This window comes from Scyliorhinus torazame, chromosome 5 (genome assembly GCF_047496885.1).
Source record: "Scyliorhinus torazame isolate Kashiwa2021f chromosome 5, sScyTor2.1, whole genome shotgun sequence".
NCBI classification, from domain to species: domain Eukaryota; kingdom Metazoa; phylum Chordata; class Chondrichthyes; order Carcharhiniformes; family Scyliorhinidae; genus Scyliorhinus; species Scyliorhinus torazame.
Genome location: NC_092711.1, coordinates 264,836,944 through 264,858,307, shown reverse-complemented (window position 1 = coordinate 264,858,307; position 21,364 = coordinate 264,836,944). Strand labels below are relative to the sequence as shown.

At 43.5% G+C, this 21,364-nt stretch overlaps 1 non-coding gene across 1 annotated transcript; it reads right to left on the bottom strand.

The window, feature by feature from the left end:
- Positions 1 to 1,450: 1,450 nt before the first annotated feature.
- On the bottom strand, positions 1,451 to 1,644 carry LOC140422850 (U2 spliceosomal RNA). Its single transcript, XR_011947630.1, has one exon. It is a non-coding gene; the product is annotated as a U2 spliceosomal RNA (small nuclear RNA).
- Positions 1,645 to 21,364: the final 19,720 nt, after the last annotated feature.

Genomic DNA, 21,364 nt, shown 5'->3' with positions numbered 1-21,364 from the left:
CCTTAGATCGCCGGGCTGACCCGCGAGCGTAGGAGGTGCATTTTCTACCTTTCCGTGGGGGTATCAGCAGCCGTCTCGAGGTAGCTCTGGAAGCATGCCAGCCAATGCTTAAAAATCGCGGTAGAGTTTTCTGCGTGCGGGCTGAGCTGAAGGCACGCCGGCTTGATGCGGAGATCCATCCTTCAAAAGTACTTATCTGATTAAATTGATGCACAATCAATACGCTTGAGTCCACGTGGAGTCATATCGATTCAGCTTTAATCAGATAGAACTGTACCCAGCAGCGATGTTACAGAAGTGGAGGCTGCTGGGACGGCATCGGTTCTTATACCCCGCCTCTCAGGGCGGGGCTATGTACATTGCCCAATGGTAGACCCCGCGGTCTAGCCAATGGTTATTCCTCTCTCTGGTACCGCAATACCTGGTATTACCACAGTCTTGTCTTCACTTTCCGCGAACACCAGGGAGTTTTAGACATGGATGGCGTGTTGACCTGCCGTGGTGAGGAGGATTGCGATCTTTCTGGTGTCCGAGGCGCTCTCCTTTTCGTTGGCTTCCAGAAAGAGCTGGAAGCGCTGTTTGAAGAGCTTCCAATTAACGTCGAGGTGTCCAGCGACTAGCAGCGGCTGCGGTGTGTTGATGGTGTCCATGACGCAGGATGGCAGATTCCGGAGGATTTGTAGGTAGATACCACAGTTACTCCTGGTACTATGAAGTGTTGGGTACTCTGCTACACAGACGAACCAACACGGTTGCGAATGGTACAACTCAGTTTTATTTCAAACATCTATTTACAGTTGTATACTGTTTACTGAGGTTCGATCATAACCCTTGAATCTGTGGACCTACTCCTAATTCTATCTTGTAGTGGCACTCAGCACATGGTGGATGTCTGAGTGGCTTGCTATGAGCTCTGTGCCCTGAGCTGTCACATCCTCGAGTGCCCAGGAAGTGTTGTGTTCCCTGTTTTGTACTGTGTATGCTCTTGCCTGTGATTGGCTGTGGTGTTGTGTGTGTGTTGATTGGTCTGTTGATCTGTCCATCAGTATGTATGTATGTATGTATGTGCTATGATGTTCACCTGGATATCATGACAGAAATCTACAATTTAAATTGCATTTTTGGATGGTTCCCAGTGTAAGGCAATTGCCCAAGGGATGTATTCACTTCCCTGGCAATTGCTGTGCATAACGTACCTGTGAACCTCCGGGGAGTGGGGGTGGTTTACCCAGCACGTCTTCAGGGCATCCCCCCCTGTTATACTGCCCTGGAGTTCAGAGCCAGCCCCATTCATCATTAAATACATTGTCTTGATTCTCTGACTTATACTGCACTGTTTAACCTTATCTTAATGGTTAACCTAGTTCAACAGAAAATAATTTGTAGTTTGTCAGAGAAGAATGCTGAAGCTTATTGCAGTCTACCTGTGTCAGGCGCTTATCATGGATATTACTTTTTCTGAGTTACCAAGCCCGGGCTCAGAGTGTGGGTCAGGGGCGATCCCCTAATCCAGCTCCTCGCCTGCTCCAAAAAACAATTCAAATTGAATCCAATTCATGGTCCCCACAAGAGAGACATACCAGATCTGAGCCAAAGGCTCAATCTACATTACACTTGATCTTAGCCAAAAGGCCGAGAAGCGATATTGCTGGCGATCTTAACAAATTGCTTCAAGCTTGACATTTTCTTCAACTGTTCCACATCTTGCTGGGTCTATACTTAGCTTGTTGTCTTTCTGCTGTTTTCTACCGTTCTAGGTAACCTTCGTCCCATAAAGATTCTTCTTCGCTTCTTGCTTCCATCTATACCAGCACTATGTTCAGTGGAAGGAAACTGTTTTCTTTTAGTGGACGGTTAGGGAACATTAGTCCCCTGAGTTCCCCAGTGTTATCACTACAATTTGAATAATTGCTTAGGATAGTTAAGTGAGGATTATTAATTATACTACTTCAACATGGTTATTATACCACATGTTTAGTTCTGCTTCAGAAAACGGTAATAACCTGCACACAACACTTAAAAACCTTAAGCAACATTTTGTTAACTCCTCAATAGCGCTGTCTGAGGTAGTGATTTATAAACATTGTATAAGCATTTATAAATGTATACCTGTCAATGTTTTATGTCAGTTTGGTGTATTTATGGTAGAGACCTTTCCTTAGCAATCAGTGCCTGACAATGTATCAATTAAAGAACAAATTCAAATCAAATTGTTCCAGCCAAATCAATGAAAATGGATTTCTGTTCGCAGGAGCAGAAATGCTATCAAATATAATTATGCTTCAAAATTTTAATGTAGTTATCCCTTTTTCATTTAAACTTCAGTTATTAAGACTAAAGCAAGAATATTACTGTCCATAAAACAAAATTCATTATGCCATTGGCAGCAAAGCATGTAAGGGTTATTTATGTTCCTCAGGGCATTTAAAAACAGCAGCAATTGTCAGTGATTTCAGTGTTTGGAGCTCAATAGACAGTGACCTGCTGTGATCATTCTACCACAGGCATACCAATCGCATATACCAACTTCTGTCTCTAATTAACCTCATTCTGTGCGCTGCAGCTTCTCACAGGTACAAAAGCACAGCCGGGTCCAATCAATTTAGGGAAGGGAGTTTTAATCAGATCTTTAATAAGCAAATTATGCACTGCTTAGGCATCAGCAGAACTCATGTCAGCTGAGAGCTGGTGTGGGTCTTATTAATGCTTTAAAAATGCCTTATATCATTGTCAGAGGCTTGATTACTTTAATGTATAGTCCAATTTGCTCCACTGAAAGACAAGCATCTTTCTAGCACTATGCATGTCCGCCAGAGATCTCAAAATACTTTCTAGTCAGTGATGTGATTGTTGTAGAATTGGAAATGTGGCAACCAATTCATAGAGTCATAGAATTTACAGTGCAGAAAGAGGCCATTCAGCCCATCGAGTCTGCACCAGCCCCCTACCTAAGCACAAATCTCACCCCATCCCCATAATCCAGTAATCCCACCTAAGTCTTTTTGTACTCTGAGGGCAATTTACCATGGCCAATCCAGCTAACCTGCACATCTTTGGACTTGGGAGGAAACCGGAGCACCCGGAGGAAACCCACGCACACACGGGGAGAAGGTGCCGACTCCACACAGACAGTGACCCAAGCCGGGAATCAAACCTGGTACCCTGGAGCTGTGAAGCCACGGTGCTAACCACTGTGCTATCATGCCGCTGTGTACAATTTGCACGCCGCAAGCTCCCATATTGCGAAGAGAAAATCTGAAGAAAAAGAGCTTCTTTCAGCTTGCTGAACCTCTCTCTCTTAATAGATGGCATGGAGCAATTCAGATATTGCTGTTGGTTATTTGCAGTGGATAACACAGGTTAATCCTTGTAAGTACCACACCAATCAAACCAATGTTTGTGGGATCTGGGACAGGGATCTGACTTGGAGCTAGCTAGGGAAGTTCAAAGCCCATTCTACCTTCTTGCACCAGCATGATAAAATCTCAATATTTCACCTGAGTCCAAACACATTCAGGGCTTATTTCATAGACACCATTACCATTGTTTGCGGCTTTGTTCATAGTTGGAATTTAAGCTATGCTTCAATTCAAAAAGCCCGCATTGACTGAATGGTATGAATGAGGGCAGCACGGTAGCATTGTGGATAGCACAATTGCTTCACAGCTCCAGGGTCCCAGGTTCGATTCCGGCTTGGGTCACTGTCTGCACATCCTCCCCGTGTGTGCGTGGGTTTCCTCCGGGTGCTCCGGTTTCCTCCCACAGTCCAAAGATGTGCAGGTTAGGTGGATTGGCCATGGTAAATTACCCTTAGTGTCCAAAATTGCCCTTAGTGTTGGGTGGGGTTACTGGGTTATGGGGATAGGGTGGAGTTGTTGACCTTGGGTAGGGTGCTCTTTCCAAGAGCCCGTGCAGACTCGATGGGCCGAATGGCCTCCTTCTGCACTGTAAATTCTATGATAACTATGATATGAGTCCTGCCAGCGATTGATGAGATAGGCCTGGCAAATATTCCGGAGGAGGGGCAGCTAAGTAAGTAGGTCTGAGGATTCAGACTAACAGGTCCATGGAAGCAATCTGCGATGTGTCTAATTGACTGACAAAGTGAGATTCCACAACAGTTACAGCATAAATTGGTCATTAGCCCAACACATCCTTCCTATTGTTGATGCGCTGCAAAAGCCTCTTCCCACCCTTTGTCCAATTTCAGCAATATCATCTTTTTTTTCTTTTTCTCTCATTTGCTTATCTAGCTTCCCCTTAAAATTAATCCATGCTATCCAGAGGTCCTCCCTGTGGTAGTTAGTTTCACATTCTAACCATTCCCTGGATAAATAACTTTCTCTTGATTTCTTAGTTGGATCTATCAGTGACTTATCATATTTTTATGGACCCTAGTTTTGTTGGCACCTTCAAGTGGAAATCTTTTCTTTACAACTACCAATCAAACTTTTTCACAATCTTGAAGACCTCTGACAGGTCACCCTTCATTCTTCTTTGTTCGAGAGAAATGCGACCCAGCCTGTTCAATTGTCCCCGATTGGTGTAACCTCTCAGTATCTGGTATCATCTGAGAACATTTCCTACAGTGTCGCTATATTTTTAGATAATATGGAGAAGGGAATATTGTTTTTATGTTCATAATGTCTTTCTTAAATAGTCTATTGGAACTGAAAAAGGTCTGTAACTGCTTCAGAGCAGAATTGCTATTCACTTGAACTGGTGATGAGTATGTCAACTAAATAACATTGTACTCCATTCAACCCACTTTGAATTTGATCCATGGATCTTTGAAAAAGAGCAGACACATATGTGTTTCCAAAAGGAAGTCCTGTAACAACACCGGCCTTTAATTTGTGTGCCGCAATGGTAAGTATTTGCTGTGATTCAGCAGCCACATTAATCTGCAGATCTGCCTGTGAAAGATCAGTTTTACTTAATTTTTGTCCTCCTGAAAGTCCAGCAAACAAGTCTTCAACAGCGGCAGTAGATAATGATCTACGCACAAAACTGGGTTAATAGTAGTTTTAAAATCTACACAAATTCTCATTGAGCCATCCCGTTTTAATACAGGAACAATTGGTGTCACCCAATCACTTGTAGCAACAGGTTCAATGACTCCTGTCCTTGTTAACCTTGATAGCATAATGTATGGTTCTAGCTTTGAGACATTTGGGTGTGCTGTCTGGCTTCAAATGTCTTCTCATACTTCTTCAGAAGTTGTTACATAGAATTTACAGTGCAGAAGGAGGCCATTCGGCCCATCGAGACTGCACCAGCTCTTGGAAAGAGCACCCAACCCAAGTTCAACACCTCCACCATATCCCCATAACCCAGTAACCCCACCCAACACTAAGGGCAATTTTGGACACTAAGGGCAATTTATCATGGCTAATCCACCTAACCTGCACATCTTTGGACTGTGGGAATTGAAAAAACTAGATGAAATATTCACAAGATTTGGAACACAAAGTACATTGTTAAGTGATAATGGTACGCATGTCAGCTCCATCTCATCCAGCAGCAAATGGATTGGCTTGAATGTTTTACCAATTATTAAAGCATTTTAGCAAAGCATTATCAAGAAGAGTAAACACATTTCTAATATCTTATTGGAACACTGTACATGCACACCAATTTCACTGGCCATGTTGTTTAGAAGGAAACTACGAGCACACTCCACCTGATACTTCAGAGATTGCCAAATGACAAGAACAAATTGCCACGAGGGAGAAAATCTCTAAAGAGTGGAGCTACACCACCAACAAGAAATGGGTACCAGCTATGATCCTAGCAAAGACGGATCCAATATCACACACTGTACAGACGGACAATGAAAAAGTTTGGCAGCACCATGCTGTGATCAGTTACTTGTTGCATGAAGTGAGTTTTCAGAAACTTCTCAAGAGGTTCTACCTTTTGAAGATCTGGAGAAATGTGTTTTGGAATTGAGACCAGAGACAGTGGCCGGGATTCTCCGACACGGTGCCCCGGCGCCCTGACACCGGCTTCACCAATCTCCGGCACCGTATTTCGGGCGCCGGCGGGATCACCGCCACGCCGGTTTAGGGCCATTGACAGAACCCCAAAGTGTTTCATGGAATTCAACTGACCCACAACTTTTAATAGATTGTGGTGTGGGAAGCACACGGCGTAGTCTCCAAGTGGGATACAGCAATTATGGACAAATGGTTTTCAAAACAAAACAATGTTTATCCTATGAACTCAATTTAACCTTTTAAAAACAACCATTGAATATCTTAACACCCATTACTTCACTAAATAATCCTTCAAACATGTTCATTTAAACATCCAATAGACTTCAAACCTTCAAAAACAGACATGAGGTTACATTCAATATATTTATAGTCTTTGGATTTTCAGACATCAACAGACCAGCTCTGTGTTTTCTTCCTGCAGCTCTCAGCTGCCTCCTCAAAAATGAAACCAAAAGCAGAAGTGAGCTCAGCTCCCCCCACCCTCTGACATCACTTCAGTAATATGATCAGCTCCATTTCTTAAAAGTACATTGCTTAAACATACATTTCTTAAAGATACTCTCACATGACACCTCCCCCCAAGAAAAAAAAACCCATCAACTTCAAGGTGGTTTCATTTTTCACCTTTGCACCATCAATTAAGAAAGGCACACAGTAAAAACACTTTACCAGTTCAAAAAAACAACAGACGCAAACAGGTACAATAATATAGTGCATTTAGTTTCTTCTTCCTCGAACTGAAATCCTTCTCGATTGACAGTCTCGTTGAACAAGAAAGTCTCTGCACGATCCAGCCATTCCTCTACGCCTCGGAATTTCTCTTTAAAGTTAGATACTTCAGTTCAATCTGATCACAATTCTCCAATACAGGAGCTTCGGTTACCACAGCTTTCAGGCAGTCAAATGCCTGTTGAAAGTCCGCTGTCCATTGAAATATTTGACGTTTCATCAGCAAGTCCATCAGTGGAGAAACCACGCTACAAATCTTTTGCACAAAGGTTCGATCAAATGCACTCATGCCAAGAAATCGCATCATTTCCCTTTGTCTTGAGGGTATCGGAAACTCCTCAAGGAAAATGATTTGGGCTTTTCCAAATTCACTTTTGGCTAGGTTTATCACCAAACCCGCCTCCTGAAGTCGATCGAATAACTCCATCAGATGATGTAAATGTTCTTTCCATGTCTGGCTGAAAACTACCAGATCATCGATGTATATACCATCTGGAGTCACAAAAGCTGAAATCACCTTCACCCTTTTGGATAAAGGTACCTGCCAGTAACCTTTAAGTAAATCCAATTTGGAAATAAAAGTGGATTGTCCCACTTTCTCAATGCAATCCTCCAAACGTGGGATAGGATAAGAGTCCGTTCTTGTAACTGCATTCACCTTTCTATAGTCCACACACAACCATTGGGTACCGTCTGGTTTAGGTACCATCACTATGGGTGAGCTCCATTGGCTGCAATTATGCCATTTTTAAGCACACTCGCAATCTCTTTGTTAACCTGCGCCAATTTTAAAGGATTAAGTCTATATGGATGTTGTTTGATAGGAACAGCATTTCCCACATCTACATCGTGTATAGCCATTTTAGTACTTCCCAATTTATCTCTACAAACTTGCCCATGTGATGTCAATAACTCTTTCAGGCCAGTTTGTTTTTCCTCTGGAAGATAACTCAACAATTTATCCCAATTTTTAAGAACATCCTCATTTTCCAATTTAATTTGAGGTATGTCAAATTCACAGTCATCTGGATTTGGTTCATCACTTTGAGTTAGAATCATTAAAACCTCCTCCTTTTTCTCTCCTTCCCTTTCAAAGTACCCTTTAAGCATATACACATGATGCACTCAGTGAGTCTTTCTTCTACTTGGTGTTTTTACCACATAATTCACCTCACTTAATTTCCTTTCAATCTGATACGGTCCAAAAAACCTAGCATTTAAAGGTTCACCTACCACTGGTAACAACACTAAAACTTTATCTCCACTGGCAAAACTACGAACTTTGGAGTTCTTGTCCGCTACCCATTTCATCACATTTTGTGCAACTTCAAATGTTGTCTAGCCAATTCACCTGCTCTATTTAAACGTTCCCTAAAATTTGACACGTAATCCAATAGTGTAACTTCCGATTTCTCACCCACCAATTTTTCTTTAATCAATTTAAGTGATCCTCTTACCTCATGACCAAAAATTAGTTCAAAAGGACTAAATTTGGTTGACTCATTAGGTGCCCTAATTGCAAACAGTACGAATGGAATTCCTTTACCCCAATCCTCTGGATAATCTTGACAATACGCCCACAACATTGTCTTTAATGTCTGATGCCACCTTTCTAACGCTCCCTGTGATTCTGGATGGTACGCAGTTGATTTAAATTGTTTTATTCCTAACCCATCCATAACTTCTTTGAATAACTTTGAGGTAAAATTTGATCCTTGATCCGATTGTATTTCTGTGGGTAGTCCATATCTAGTAAAGAATTTAAGTAACTCCTCCACAATCTTTTTAGCTGTAATATTACGTACTGGAATGGCCTCTGGAAACCTAGTAGAAACATCGATTATAGTAAAAAGATATTGATTCCCACTCTTTGTTTTAGGAAGCAGTCCTACGCAGTCAATTAGGACACTTGTAAAAGGTTCCTCAAATGCTGGAATGGGTATTAAGGGTGCTGGTTTTATCACTGCTTGAGGTTTCCCTATCACTTGACATGTGTGACATGATTGACAAAATTTAACTACATCTTTATGTTGTCCAGGCCAATAAAAATGTTTCTGGATTTTAGCTTGAGTTTTCCTTATCCCCAAATGACCTCCCACTGGTACCTCATGTGCCACTCACAACACCTCTTTTCTATACCCTACCAGCAATACTACTTGATGAACTTCTGCCCACTTTTCATCCGCCTGCATATGTACAGGTCTCCATTTTCTCATCAAGACATCACTTTTACGGTAATAACAGTCTGGTGTACTCTCAGATTCCTCTTCCGTATATGCATTCTGATACATCCGTTTTATTTCTATCTCTTTCTGTTGTAACACCGCCAATTTTCCTGAACTAAAAAATCCCCCTCATCCTCCACCTGTTCTTGTTCTTTTTCAACCATCTGATCAAAAATCGTTTCTGATAATTGCACTTCAACTTCATCTTCACTCTTTGATTTCTCCTCTTGTCTTAACCTGTGACTTTGCGACCTTGTTACTACACAATCCGGAAAAATCCCAGGATATTCGTCCTTCAACACTTCAGTTGTCTGATTTTCCACTGGCCTATCAACCACAGTAGGCATCACTCCCACCTGAGATCCAACTATATCATTACCCAAGATAAACTGTATTCCTGGACAAGATAGTTTCTCTATTACTCCTACTACCACTTACCCACTCTTCACTGGACTTTCCAACCTTACCTTATATAATGGAACGCTACTCCTCTCATCCTGAATTCCACATATTACCACCTTTTCTGGCAACATTCTTCCCAAAGTAGATAATTCCTCATCTCTTACCATTAAAGATTGACTAGCTCCTGTATCTCTTAAAATTGTGACTTCTTTACCTGCTCCTCCTGATACACATGAGTAAACGTTACCCACACAAGTAAATTCTTTAAAGAGATCTGGCACCTTCTTATCAATCACCTCTTGATCAGGCTGTACAATCTTTTGCACCTCCTTCGCTTCACTTGGGCTTTCCTTTACCACTTTAACAAACCCCACTGTCTTATCCTGATTTATCACATCGGCATTCCCAGTGCTTTTCTTCAACCACCAATACTGTGACTTTACATGGCCTAGTTTATTACAGTGAAAACATTTGAAACTTTTCATTTCTTTTCCACCCTCCTGGATTTCTTTTTTAATCTGAAGTACACTCTCTTGATTATCTCCCATCAGATCACCTTTATCTTTACCACTTGAGTATTTCCCATGTCCCCAGTTTCTATCCCTCACAGGCTGAAACTGATGTCGGAAACCAAGCTTTGATTTATGAACTAATTCATAATCATCTGCCATTTCTGCTGCTAATCTCGCAGTTTTAACCCTCTGCTCTTCCACATGAGTTCTCACTACATCAGGAATTGAATTTTTAAACTCCTCCAAAATTATAATTTCTCTGAGAGCTTCATATGTTTGGTCTATTTTCAAAGCCCTTATCCACCTATCAAAATTACTCTGTTTGAGCCATTCAAACTCCATGTATGTTTGACCAAGTTATTTCCTTAAATTTCTAAACCTTTGCCTGTAGGCTTCAGACACTAGTTCATATGCACCTAAGATGGATTTTTTCACCTCCTGATACGTTCCAGATACCTCTTCTGGTAGTGACGAAAACACTTCACTAGCTCTACCTACTAGCTTTGTTTGAATCAGTAATATCCACATGTCTTGTGGCCATTTCATTTGTTTAGCTTCCTTCTCAAATGAAATGAAAAAGGCTTCTACCTCCTTCTCATCAAACCTTGGCAATGCTTGGACATATTTAAATATATTCCCACCAAGCCTTCGACTATAACACTCTTTCTCACTATCCTCATCACTATCATCCAACTGTACCTTTCCCTTTACATCTGCCAATTTTAACTGACTGACATGTTTCATGGCCATTTTCTGAAGTTCAAACTCACTCTCTTTATCTTTTTCCCTGATCTGTATCGCCCTTTCTCTTTCTTTTTGTTCTGCTCGGGCTATTCTTTCTTTTCTCATTTCTTCTCTCTCCTTTTCTTTTTCCTCTCTCTTTCTTTTTCCTCTCTACCTCTTTCGTATTCAAGCGGCTTTAATTCTTTCTCATATTCCATTTGTTTAATTTGCAACTGAATTTTTGCCATTTCCAATGAATCAAACGATATCTCAGGCAACGTTAAATGCTTACCACCACCATAATTACCTCATCTTTTCGCATTTTGTCAGGTAATGTTAACTGCAATGTGTTTGCCAAATCTAACAGTCTGCTTTTAGTCTCTGTACATAAGGTACTGCGTGTGACCATCCCCACCCCCTAGAACTTCTGAGCCTCTGAAAGAGCCATTGTCCACAACACACTCCCCACTTAAACTAAAATACCACGCCTGAAAAGCAACCACAATATGCTCACCCCTCACTGTCTTTAAGTTCACTAAGCCAATCCAATAGTAAGACTTTTATCCAGGACGAGCCCCCAATTGTTATGGATCCGGGTTTACAGAACCCCAAAGTGTTTCATGGAGTTCAACCGACCCACAACTTTTAATAGATTGTGGTGTGGGAAGCACACGGCGTACTCTCCAGGTGTGATACAGCAATTATGGACAAAACAATGTTATTTTAAAACAAAACAATGTTTATTCTATGAACTCAATTTAACCTTTTAAAAACAACCATTGAATATCTTAACACCCATTACTTCAAAGATAACCCCAAAAGACTACAACACTAAATAATCCTTCAAACTGTTCCTTTAAACATCCAAAAGACTTCAAACCTTCAAAAACAGACATGAGGTTACGTTCAATATATTTATCGTCTTTGGATTTTCAGACATCAACAGACCAGCTCTGTGTTTTCTTCTTGCAGCTCTCAGCTGCCTCCTCAAAACTGAAACCTAAAGCAGAAGTGAGCTCAGCTCCCCCCAACCTCTGACATCACTTCAGTAAAATGATCAGCTCCATTTCTTAAAGGTACATTGCTTAAACATCCATTTCTTAAAGGTACTCTCACATGACAGTGGGTACCTCTATACCTTTTCTCTTTGTAGCAACACAGAAATATAACAGGATCCGAATATGGCTGTGCTTTTCATTAGGAGTTAAATGTTCTGAAGGATCGTACATTTAGATTAAGTAGATCTATGTGATTATTCCAGATGTTACAAATTTATGATATGGTATAATAATCACTCGAGGTTATTATGGACAATTAGGGCTCATGGAATTGGGGATAACACATTGGCATAGATTGAGAATTGGTTAATTGACAGAAAACAGACTATAGGTTTAAATTGGTTATTTTGGCTCTGCACTGTAACTAGTAGGGTACAGCAAAGACCAATGTTTGAGCCTCAGCTATTCATAATCTGTCAATGATTCAGTTGAAGTAACTGAGTGTAATATATGTTTTCTGATAAATCAAAGTTAAATAGGAAAGTTGAGGAGGACACAAAGTGGTTGCAAAGGGATATAGGCAGGCTAAGTGAATGGCTAAGAACAAGGCAGATGGAATATAATGTGAAGGAGTGCAAAACAATTCATGTTGGAAAGGAAAATAGAAAAGCAAAAAATGTTCAGAGACTATTGGTATTCAGAGGGTGTCCTTGTAGAGGCATCACAGAAAGTTATCATGTAGGTTCAGCAATCAATTAGAAAACAAAAAAACATGTTACCCTCTTCCACCAGCACACAGAGGAATCCATGTGTACCAAATCCAAGATGCATTACAGCAACTCACCAAGCCTTTTTTGACAACACCTTTCAAAGCAGGGACCTCTACCACTTAGAAGGATAAGGATAACAGCGGCATAGGAATAACTGATGATGGCATCTTTAAATATTGGGGAAACAGTAGACGGCGCCCAGGGGCTATGTCACTTCCTTATTGAGATTGTCTGTTTTGCCTGTAGAGGCCAATTTGTAAATGGCAGTGCCTTCTGCACAGGTGAATCGTGTGGCCTGGGGTCAACTGACGTTTTTCCTTCCAGTGTTTTATTTTTGTCTGCCATCTGGCCATTTGTCCTCTGCTTTTTAAAAGCATCAAAACTGACTACTTGTCTCCAGACACTCTGGTGAGCAGCAAGGACTTCCCAGCATCAACTTCAATCCCAGTCAACTTGAAGCTTTGTTTGTAGACATCACAAACACGGACAGCCTGTTGGGCTCATGCCAATAGCAAGCTCGCCATACACATGTCTTTGGGGATGAGATCAGCATCAATTCTGCTCACATGATCCAGTCAGTGGAGTTGCGCTGACTCAAGAGGGCAAATGTGCTGGGGTACCTGCACGTTCGTATACTTTCATATTCGGCACTCTGTCTTGCCAGGAACTACCCAATATTTATCTGAGGCAGCAGAGGCCAAAGCTGTTCAGCCACTTTTCTTGGCTTGTATAAGTTGCCCATGCCTCGCCAATGTGAAGGAGGGTACTAAGAATGCCTGGTACACATGGAGCTTTATATTTTTGGATTGTTTGCTGTTGGTCCATACTCAGCTTCTCAACTCTCACATGACAGCTACACCCTCAGCAATCCTGGTGCTGATTTTGGCGTGAAGGAATAGTCCCTAGCAATGGTTGTTCCAAGGTTTGTGAAGTTGTCAAACTCCAGAATGAAGTTGTCAATGATGATGGAAAATGGAGTCTCTATGTCCTGGCCCATAACGTTGGTCTGCCTGATGCTGATTGTCTGTCCCTGATCTGCAATCTGTTGTCAGTGAACTTCAGTATAGGATGCCAGAACAGCGTCATCAGCCAACAGCAGCTAACGGACGAGGGCATTCTGCATTTTAGTCTTGGGTGTAGTCTTGCCAAATTGAACAGCTTAACATTAGCTTTGACATGCAGGTAGACACCCTCATTTGAATTGACTAAGGTAGCAGAGACAAAACATGCCAAAGGTATTTGGCACCAGGGTGCATACCTCACTGCTGAACTTGATCCATGATACTCCATATAACTGAGGAAACTGAACTTCTCCTGGAAAGAAGAAACGACACCCAGGAATCCAGGCAGTTAACATATTTGCTGAGTAGTTCAAATAATCGATTTCTGATGGCTAGGTCGATGGCCTTGAGGTCTCTGATGGCAATGTCGAGTGATCTGCACTGTTCACAGCACCTCTCCTGGGGGCTGAAGTGAGAAAATCACATCAACTGAAAATCTGCTGGCAGTGGTGCATATTTAGCATGTTTCCTCTTTTATGTTAAATGTGCCTATCTCATTACTAACCACCCCATTCAGTGTCTTGTCTATCTTTTCTATCTCTTCTACCTCGCTGGTAATTACCAAGTGAAAAGATTATTCAATATTCCAGTTATTTCTTTATCATCGCCTTTGGTATTATCCTGCCTACCTACCCCTTAATAATCCCATTTCCATCCCAGCCTTCCTTTTTATATTGACGTGCCTGTAAAATATTTTGGGCTTGATTCTCTGGCCTCATTGAGCTCGAGCAAGAGCGTGATGAGGCCGGTGAATAGCGGGAGAGGCAAAAAACGAGAACCGGGCCGGGCGGCAAACAGTTTGCGATGCCACCGGCCTGCCCCGTAGGTAAAATCGGTATTCCACCGTAGCATAGCAAGAAGCCAATAATCTTCTCAGCAAGCGGTCTTGCAGGTGCTGATTAGTACTCCTTTTGAAAAACTTGAACCTGACAGAAGGGCTTTGGCGAGGAGCTGACGAGGTGAGTAGCCATCTTTGCTCGCAGGCAAAGAGCCTGGGAGCACTGGCCCTGCTGCTCCTGTGCTCGAAGAGGGGGGGGCACCCTCAGCTGGGCTGCCATGGAATGGGGGGAAACCGCTGGGGGGGGGGGGGGGGGGGGCGGGGGCAACCACGCATGGCTCCTTCATGCCAACCCCTGGATCATTCCGGGGGCAACCCTTGTCCCTGCCTTTCTGCCCCAATGACTGCTGAGGCCTCTGTCCGTGCAGCTGGATAGTATTGCAGAATTGGCAGTCATAGTTAACTGAGCACTTCACATATCCTAAGTTGATTCCCATGGGTGGGCCGTGTAGCATGTGGGAGTCTTGCCCAGCATCCCAATCAGACCATGAAGGCAGGACACTGTGTCTGAACACTGCGGAAGGCCACACCACACACGCAGCAGTCAAGATCTGAACACCTAGGGGATGGGCCTCAGCACCCGGGACATGTCCACAGATGAAGCATGGGTGAGTGCAATGGGGAGGGGACCAGTGCCCAGCCCAGGTAACGGTATGCTGCGGCCGGGAGTGCGTGTACAGGGCGTGCCGGGTGAGGGGGAGGGGGAAGATCAATGAAGGAATGGAAGGTGTTGGGGTGGGAGCCACTGCTGCTTGTCAGTCTAACATCCTCTCCCAATTCCTGACAATAATTGATATTGAACGGTGTGGATGTTTTTTTGGACCCCGCAGATCAGGCCCCAGTGATGCTGCTAGTAGGCTGGGCGGCCAGATGCAGGAGACGGCGGCGGTGGCTGCAGAGGCTCGAGGCGGCAAGCCATGTGCCGGAGCCCGCCACACTCACTGAGGACCCGGCAGCCCATCGGGCCCGGATGAGACCCAGAGAGCAGGCTCGTGACGGTCCAGGGTATACAGGTATCACTGGTCGTCAGAGCAGAATACGGACAGCGCTTGCCGCAGAAGGCTCTGCCTCAACAAGGGGATGGTGCAGCACCTGTGACATGTCCTCACAGACTTGGTACCACGTGGAGGAGGAGGACACCCGCTCCTGTGGCTGTCAAGGTTGCCGCAGCCCTGAACATCGTACACCCTGGGATCCTTCTGTTGATCCCCAAATTTCTTTCTCTGTCAGTCTGGCCTCAATAAAAGTTGAGATGGATTCGCACGTAAAAAGAAGTTATTTATTTAGCTTGCAAGCTTGATTCATTTCATAGAAATATAAGAGATATCCAGTTTCCTATATCCCAGAAAGCGAATGAACAAAGAAACAAAGGGATCTCTGCAAATCAATTCAAATGGTATCAAGTTTCACATACTCGACGGACATAGGTCAGCCTATGTCCCTCCTGACCTGTTCGATCTATTCTGATTGGCTCACTTCCAATCCCTTTCTCTGGCCCCTATCAATGCAGCATCACTCTCATAGACACACCTCGTCCTGCTTTTTCCATGCGGTCTCAAACCCCTTTGTCCCTAACTGCCAGAATCAAAGTGGCTTATTTCTACATTACATTAACTAGTATCTCTAAAGTAACTATTTTATATCACATTCGTCATTCCCTCCTTTTATCATTCCATGATAACCGAACTATCCAATCCATAGCTACGGTTCCTCATCTAAAAAGATCTGTCGCTGCATTTCCAATTCCTGTCTTAGCCCCCCTTCATCTGCCTCACCCTCATGGATTTTAACAGTTAAATTTTTTTTTCCGGTGATTGGGGCGGTGATCTGATCTAGTGCACCCCGCATTCTACCCATCACACATTTAAGGATGGCCAGGCCCACAAAGATGCAGCCGATAGCTACCACTAGATACATGGCCATATTTATCAACCAGTCCTTCCATCCTCCAAATCCCCAGTTACCCCAAGAGCCAGGATCCTGCATCCCGTCCAAGTGATCCCGTATGCGATCCATAAATTTAGTAATGTTAGCGGTCAAGTCCTGAACACCCATGATACACTTGCCCTGTACTATGGCGCATACCCCACCCTCACGGGCCAGAAGATAGTCAAGAGCATACCGGTTCTGCATTGCAAACAACCGTAGCTGAGACAACTCCTTGGTTATTGCCCCGAGGGCTCCCAAGGTTTACTATCCGGGTTTTCCTCAGTTTGGCCTTTAACTAACTTAAGTGTATCTCCCGGTAACCTACGTTCTAGCTGTACTTCCCTTCTCACACGCCCCATCCTCTCTCTAGTCCCTTTCTCTTTCTCATGGTCTCTTCCTACACTCTTCTGACAGCCTGATGTTACCTTTATTGTACCACTTTTAACACATCCAAAATCAAATTTACATGTATTCCAAAAACAAGGCAATGTCCATATAATGTTCCCTTCCCATCGCCGGGACCGGTGCAGATGCTTCATGACTCCTGCATTCTCCTTAACTTTGATGACCTTCCATGAGTCGATACCATGTCCTCATATATGGGGGCAGCGAAGAACATCACCTTTGCATAGGTGATGTATCCTTGTAGATTGGTTGGGGCTACACAGATACATAATATTCCCCTTTTCCATGTCCATCGCCAATAACACGCCAAGCGAAGTGAGGCCAAATATCAGACAGACGATGCGTAGCCACTCCATCATGCTCCACACCTGTAAAATAGCACTGGAGAAGGGAGGCAGGTTAGTATCCGACCTTTTACAGTAGTGGAGATGGACTCAATTTACAGTGATGTAGGTGGAACCAAGCACTTCGCCCCTCCACTTTAACTGCTGTGGGGGTGGTAAGGAGAACTTGGAAGGGCCCGTCCCATCGCGGCTCCGACCCCTTCCTAGTCCAATTTTTGACCATGACATAACTACCGGGCTGGACTGAAAGTGAGCTAGGTACTGGGGCAATGGCTGGTGAGCCGCGCGGACTTGGCCATGGAGTTCCTTGAGCACTTGCGTAAGGGCTAGAACATAGGTGGTCATTTCTTCAGTCATCTGATGAAACTGAACCCGTCTGGGAACCTGCAGGCTCCAAGGAGTTCTAAGAGGCCTGCCATAAAGAATCTCGGCGGGAGAGAGCCGGGCTGGTCCCGCAGGTGTAACCCGCAGCTGGAAGAGGGCAACGGGGAGCAACTTAAGCCATGTCAGTCCCGTGTCTGCTCTTAATTTAGCCAATTTAGTTTTGAGGGTCTGATTGTGTCTCTCAACCAACCCGGCCGCCTGCGGTCTGTAAGCACAGTGTAACTGCTGGCGTATGCCCAACTGGGAGCAAAACTCCTTGCTAATTTGTCCAATAAAATGAGGCCCATTATCAGAACTTAACTGAGCTGGTATACCGTACCGGGGAATGATTTCCCTCATCAAGACTTTAACCACAGTAGCAGCTTTACTATAGATAGTCGGATACGCCTCGACCCATCTGCTGAACACATCCACAATGACCAAAACATATTTGTAACATTGACACCTTTCCAACTCAATGTAATCCATTTGGAGCGTCTCAAAGGGACCACTGGGCAACGGGGTTTGCCCCTTCCCACAAGGGATACCTTTTCCGGTGTTATATTGCTGACAAATCAAACACCGATTACTGATACTTTGGGCCAACCCCTGCATTTTAGGGTGCCACCAAGTGTCCAGCAACAAATCACTAGTCCCTCGAGCCCCACAATGAGTTGCAAAGTGTACACATTCAATGACCCATAAAGCCAGCACATCAGACATACAAGTCTGATGTGCAGGCGTGGTCCATAAAGAGGAAACAGAATCATATGTACAACCTAACCGTTTCCACATTTGTTTATCACTCTCAGGAGCGTCCTCCTGTAACCTTATGACGTCTTGGATGGTTGGCATTGACTTGTCAGAAGCAGACATATTCATAGTAGATCGTTTAGTCTGACTTAACATCTTAGGCACCATCACTTGCTGAATTTGCGCGGCTGTCCGCGCTGCACAATCTGCTCGTTCATTACCAACGTCAACTGGGGTTGTACCATTCGTGTGGGCAGCGCATTTAATAACGGAAATCTGCGCGGGCATAAGGAGGGCCTGCAGTAGGTCATTAACTAAACCCCGGTGGGATATTTGACCACACATAATCATGTCAGGTTGTTCTGACGAAATGTCACTCAAATCGCCCCTTATTGTGGTAGTTTCCTGAATCAAGGCTAAACAGTCGTGGCCAGGTGCGTCTTCATGGACAGGGGGACCACTAAGAAAACAGGCTGGATTGATAGTGGTACAGTATTTAAATGTCAGACGTGGATTGTTCAAAAGGTATATCTCATACCTATTCTGACGAGCTGCGGTAAGATGCTGACCATTCGCCCCATATCCCTGGCATGGTACTGGTCATGGACCTGACGTGTAATATGAGGGCTTACCGAAGCTGACTGTGGCCATAAATGTGGTGATATTGTAACAAAATCGGCTGTACCTTCTTTTCCCGTGACTGTGGCTGTAACCTTGACTGGCCATTCGGTCTCAAGTAATGGCCGGTATTTGTCCTCCAACTCCCTGTTTCGTCCAGTTCTGTCATAGGCCAGGGTAACGTGATGCAGTGACTGTTCAACGTCTAACGTCCACCACTGGGGGGTGATAGAAATATAGCACTGTTGTCTCATCCTCCTCTTCGCTGATCCACCCACCCAAAGTCACTATATTGGAGCTCCTGCTGGTAAACTACCATTTCTGCCGCTTGTTGGGGTCGCAGATCATCCTTTTTCATTACATACTCAGTCTTAACCTTTGTAACTGAGCCTCCTTCTTGGCCTACACCCTCCTTCCAGTAAAATCTGACTGCCCTTGCCATCTGGGAAGGGTCGTTCTCTGTCCAATTCATGTTATTACATTTCACAGCAGTAACCACAGAAGGTGGTAGGCAATGCATTAACATAACACACTATTGAGGGGAATTCTGACCATTTTGATACAGCAAATCGCCTGACTGCCCCCGGTAGATTTCATTAAAACGCTCCAGACATTCCTCTGGCTCTTCAACCTTCCTAGGTTTTAGGTCTAAGATAACAGAAAGATTTATGGGCCTTTGAAATGTGCTATTCAACGCATTCAAGATCTGTGTCCTTCTTTTCTCTATTTGCTCTCTTTTTTTTAAAACTTAAAAATGTTTGAAAATTCAAATTGAATTACTGCAACTTGCAAGCTTAGCTCTGATCTCAACTCAGAACTAAATTTACAATTTGCTTAACACAAACTTGTATAACATTTACAACTTAATTATTTCTTTATCTTAACAATTTTTCTTTTAACAAGTTTTTTTTCTCTTTTACATACACATAAGTATTAGCAAAATCAACTATCATCTCCAGATTGACACTTTTTAAAATGGTGTCCATGATCTTCTTTAAGTTTCTATTAATCTCCAGATAAAATGAGATAAACCTTATTTCAAGTAAGTAAAACTTAAGATTCTGGCAATTTCAATCAATTGCTTTCGAAAATAATAACTTTTATCAAAGAGGTGGAGAAACCCACTGGTTTCCTTTAATTAATTCAAAACGTAACTTTGCTGGTGTTCACTGACTCAAAGGAAAGGTATCCGATTACACTACGGCTGCTGCTGTTATCTCAAAGCCTGAGTGAGAAGCACTGTCTGTTTTCAACTCCGCCTGCTGCTGTTAACCCTTTGAGAGACTTCTGCTTCAACCAGTATGCAGCATTCCTCACAATCTCAACTAGACCTCGGAACTTTACAGTCCAAGGAGACAATTTTAGCTTAATCAACTATATATTTAAAACACTCACACATAGAGTTGAACCATCTTCAGATTTAAAAACAGTTATACTGGACTGAACCTCCATCTATTGAAGTCCCATCAGCCCCTGAACCCATATAATAGACTGAACCTTCATTAATGAAGTCACATCAGCCTCTGAACCCTTATAATAGACTGAACCTTCATTAATGAAGTCCCATCAGCCTCTGAACCCTTATAATAGACTGAACCTTCATTACTAAAGTCCCATCAGCCCAAAACCCTAACCCAAGCCGAAACAACAATATGAAATCCCATCAATTAAAGTGCTAATCCCCAGACTGACCTGTGATTTCGTCGAGGCTGTCTTTCTGTGCCAACCGCGAGTGACCAGACTAATCAGACGATAAGAAGAGGGGAACAGTCAATATGCGGTCGTTTTCCAGTTCTACATTGAGGGCCCTTTGTTCCCCATCCTCCTGTTCATAATCAGTCTAATTCTGATTTCGCAGTTGGATCAGGATCGACCTGAGATATCCCGGGTTTCGGCACCAAATGTTGATCCCCAAATTTCTTTCTCTGTCAGTCTGGCCTCAATAAAAGTTGAGATGGATTCGCACGTAAAAAGAAGTTATTTATTTAGCTTGCAAGCTTGATTCATTTCATAGAAATATAAGAGACATCCAGTTTCCTATATCCCAGAAAGCGAATGAACAAAGAAACAAAGGGATCTCTGCAAATCAATTCAAATGGTATCAAGTTTCACATACTCGACGGACATAGGTCAGCCTATGTCCCTCCTGACCTGTTCGATCAATTCTGATTGGCTCACTTCCAATCCCTTTCTCTGGCCCCTATCAATGCAGTATCACTCTCATAGACACACCTCGTCCTGCTTTTTCCATGCGGTCTCAAACCCCTTTGTCCCTAACTGCCAGAATCAAAGTGGCTTATTTCTACATTACATTAACTAGTATCTCTAAAGTAACTATTTTATATCACATTCGTCACTTCCAGCGCTCAAGCGGGGACCAGTGTGGCATCTCGCAGGCCACAGCCCACAGCTGCATCCGATAGGTTACGAATTCCCTGTTTGCCCCGGCGGAAAACTACACCAAGTTTGACATTGTCCAAGCCCAACAAGATGCCCGGGCAGCAGATTTCTCCGCCATCGCCAGGATACCCCAGATCCAGGGGCTGATAGGCTGCACGCATGTCGCCTTGCGTGCTTCCGGCCGACTGGGAGTGCACTACATTAACAAAAAGGGGTTTCACTCCTTGAACATGCAGCTCATGTGTGACCACCACATGCAGATCATGCACGCTTCCCAAGGAGTGTTCATGTCAGC